The sequence below is a fragment of the Morone saxatilis genome, unplaced genomic scaffold (assembly GCF_004916995.1).
Source record: "Morone saxatilis isolate NCDOM2014 unplaced genomic scaffold, NCSU_SB_2.0 Contig1, whole genome shotgun sequence".
NCBI classification, from domain to species: Eukaryota; Metazoa; Chordata; class Actinopteri; family Moronidae; genus Morone; species Morone saxatilis.
Window position 1 is genome coordinate 12393722 of NW_023339651.1, and position 4566 is coordinate 12398287.

Consider the following 4566-nt stretch of genomic DNA (forward strand, 5'->3'; position numbering starts at 1 on the left):
GTGTGTGTGTGTGTATGTTTGTTGCATGCCTGCCTGCATGCACTTGTCAATAGGATCTGAATGTAAAGGGAGAGCCAAATGGGATGCTTTTCAGCTCAAATTGCACAAGGGTTGACCCCATGGGAACACTGCTATGAACTTGTTTGAATCAGAGGGCATTTAGTCTCATTTAGGAATGGTTCATGTTACACTGAAAGAGAGCACAAAGAACGAGACAATGTAATACTCTAGTAATTGGCTGGACAATTGTCAAGTGAATTTCCCATAGTGTTACCCAAAACTTTGTATGTACCACTTAAGACATGGGTCATACTCTCTCATTCACTTTTGTTGAGTGAAATGGAATGAAATTAAATTATAATATTATAAGAAAATAGCACAAAAACATTGTCTGTACATTAAAAGCCACTTCGTGCTGTCATGTTGAACTGCCATTTTTCTACAGTAGCCCACAAAGGCCAGACTAAACACTGGCTCTGGATAGGGCACGTTTTTTCACTGGTTTCGCTGCCACTGTAGTTGCTCCTTCGCGCTTTGAGGGGGTTGAAGTGAGGGAGTTGCAGTCTGTAACTACATCTCTAATGGTCCTTTAACATTTTCCCAGAAAAATAGCCATACCACCTCTTATGATCATTTAATATTATTCAACTCAGGAGAAGAAATGTCCTTTTAGTAATGGGAGGGCTGGTTTTGAATTGCATTGTAATTACTGAGCCACCCTGAGCCTCCTTACAGCCTATGCAAACCATATTGAAGGTAAATACCCCTTTTGTGAGCGGAAATGACTACGGAAAGCTGACCACTGGGCCTGACAAAGAAAACTTTTTCACCATAGATACTTGAGACTTAAACCTTGGAAAATATCAACACCACACTGACTGAAGACAATATGTAAGGTTATTGATTTAGAAAACATCAATATACAGTACCTGCTGCAGCTGGACACAAAACTCACTTTCGAATTTGCCCAGGGAATAGTTCTGAAATACCATATTTACTTTTTGTGTTCCTTAACATAGATACAGGTTTACACATACAAAATAGAATTCTTCCTGGACAATCCAAAGAAACAACTATCTTTAGGGATTTACACCTTCAGAGTGCTATATTGATGACAGACATCATAAATCACAGCATAGAAGCTTTGTTATCCTGATCGGTGTGCCCGTTTTTCCATACAAGCCTGGTATCAGTTTTTAGCATTTTTGACTGTCTTGATATGGCCTTGGTCAGTGGTTGCACTTTGACCTGTTTAGCAAACCCTGAAACAGGTGGAGGAACATGTCAAACTAAACCAACACTGCCATCTAGTGGTAAATATATTGTGTTATGTCTTACAGTTAATGGGTATGTTTGTAAAGCTGTGTGACTGTCCTGTGGTTATCTGTGATCCCAGATAAGCAGTAAAAAGTTGCGCTTTTGAGGACTTTTTTGAACCAGTTGAAAGGATTGTTAATTGGTCTGTAAGTTATCACATGGTGCTTCATAATCAGATAAACTCATACTTACTCATTTCCAAATTTGTTAATTAACCTCTCCTCAATTTAACTTTACAACAGTGTATCATTCAGGTTGGACAGCTTAGAAAAATCTGTATTGTATTCTGCATTATAATTGATGTCAGTCAAATTTGGAACAAGCATCACTTTCAAGACAATTTTGAATGTGCCTTACATACACCCTACAGCAGTTCTAGGGACTCCGTGAGGCTGTATTCACTGCAGCACCAGTTTGAGCTAAATACTAACATGCTCAAAATTACATTGCTAACATGCTAATGTTAAGCATGTATTATGTTCACCATGGTCACTATCTTAGTTGGAAATATTGGCATGCTAACATTCGCCAACTAACACAAAAAAAAGTACATCTGAAGCTGTGATAGATGTATTTACGTAACATAAAAGTATTGAACACATTACAATTTTGACCTGAAGGTGGCACTAGATAAAAAATGTTAACATAACTATCTGTACCCAATTTCATGGCACATTATGGTGATGCAAGAAGAAATATCAGGGGATCTGTCTGTCTGTGGATATCTGTACCAAATTATGTACCGATCCATCCAAGAGAAGTTTTGATTTTAACAAGATAAGCTAAAACTTTGACCTGCTGGTGGAGCTGGAGATAAAAAGTTAGGGGATCACCAAAGTCATTAGGATTTATCCTCTGGGTATTATGAATGTCATTGAGATATTTTTGTCCGGACCAAAGTAGCGGACACACTGACCGACCGGCATCCTAAGAGCTATGCCGCCAGCATGACGAAGAACAGGAGCATTGGTGCTCTGGTGGGCTAATTGTGGCAATACCAGACATAAAATAGCATCCACTTGATCACTATCAACATCTAGGACATCCAGTTACTTCAGCATGTTCACTCTCTCCAACTGCCACAAAAGCATCAACTGAATGATCACCCACCAATCAAAACTGGTAATAATTACCATTTTGATGTTGATGGACTTGGGCAAGAGGGAAATACTGAAACACTTAAAGCTTTCTTCTAATTGATTGCAGATTTATTTGGCTGTTATTTACTATCATTGTGCTTGAACTGAACCTCCACCATCATCCACTTCCAGCTCACTGGATTATAACTAATTCATAGAGAGGCTCTGTAGCCTTGGGTGGCATTGTTGAGGCTGTACAATTTATTAGCTAATCGACAAGACAGTGCCAGATTCTGCCGCTCATGAATATCAAGGCGGAATGAGAACCAGAACGTAAGCTTTCATTAGAGTGTTTCGGCTCTTTTGCTCTTTCTACATCTTCAGAACACACATAGAGTTCAAATGGGAACTCCCAAGCGCTTCCAGCTGGCAACACTTTGGGATAATGATGCTGGATTCCACACAAATGAAGGGTCTAAATACCACCAGAGAGGTACCTGAAAACCCCCTCCTCAATGCACAGACATGCATGAAGGTATGTAAAAACACACACATACTTCCAAACAGTCTTTTTCCTCTGTGGGTTAATTACACATGCATTACACACCAAGTAGGAAAGCCAATTTCCCACCGTCATCCTGGACAGTTGCTGCTGTCAAACGTAAGCAGCAAACCCAACCCGACCATAATCCCACAGCAAGTCAACAGTAACCCCCTCCCACCCCACCCCACATACACACACGCACATACACACTAAGGCCGGCACACATCCTCCGAGTCTTCAGGAGTGCAGATTGGGTTACTGCAGATTCCTAGCTGCGGCCTCAAGGTATCCTCATTTAAAAACTCTCTGCGGTTGAGTCATCAGTGTGAGCTGGGAAGAGACCACCTTCAGTGGTGTGATGTCAAAATGATGGATGGGACAATAATACTGGCAGAAGAGCTATTGATAGTTCTCTTTCCTTAATGTTGACATGTTGATACCGCACACCCCAAGCAATTGTAGTGTGTGTGTGTGACACACAGAGAGACATAGAAAGAGCTAGGCCTGCACACACACATGCACTGCACAAGGACATGTTGGTATTATACCCATTAATATCTCTTCCGTTCCCACTCAGGGCCCGTGGTCTTTGAAGTGGAGTGGCAGCTGAGCCTTGAGCGAGTAAGTGTGTGAGAGGATGTATACAATAACGCCAACATGCCGTCCTGACTTACGATGAGTCAGCAGAGGGAAAGTAAACAAGCAGGGTTCCCCAAGTGGCTGTCGTTATAAACAGGGGGTGTGCTGAGAGGGGCTCAAGCTGTTTATTTTTACATAGGACCTCAATGTCGTTTGATGTGCCCTCAGTAATCTCTCTCTCTCTCTCTCTCTCTCTCTCTCTCTCTTTAAACCTCCTTTTTTCATTTCCCCCCAAAACCCTGCCCTAACCTTTCCCTCTAACCCCACCCCTACAACCACCTGCCCATCCCCTCTGGGGTTCTTGCCAGCAGCTAACTAATTATCAGTCGGCTGGGTTCTGCCGCGCCCCTGTGTTGGCCCACTTCTCTAACACTGACTATAAAGGCGTACGGATGTGCAATATGCTTGATGTTTCTGTGCAGTGACACAGAGTGCTGAACTGAAGGGCATCAGCAGGAGTCTGTAGAACAGCGCAACAACAGCATCCTCGCAGTGGGAGAAATGTCAGGTGCGTGTTTGTGAGAGAAGCATGGACATATTGGATACTTTAAGTGTGGATCTCAACTTTTGTTCCTGTTTGTAACATACAACAGTACCACTTCCTAAAAAAGCAACCTTTATAAAGAATGTATAAGTAGAAACAAATGAGCTTATTAATGATTAGGATAAAAATGAATGTATAAATGCTTTATAGATCAGTTAAGAGAAGACTTAAAAAAAAACTGAAGACTGTCTGGACCACAATCCACATACTGATAACTTTTCTATTAGAAAAGTGAGAAACCCATATATGGTTTAACAACAAGTTGTTCTCAACAGTGGTTTATAACTGACGAATAGAGCATAATTTAACAATTTATTATTTAAATTTGTATTATTATTATTACAATATATAAACCTTTTTCAAAGGGTGCTTCATTAGACTGTAGTACCAATATAGTTAGGATGATGATTCTATTTTTTTTTTTATTCTACAGATTAAATTGT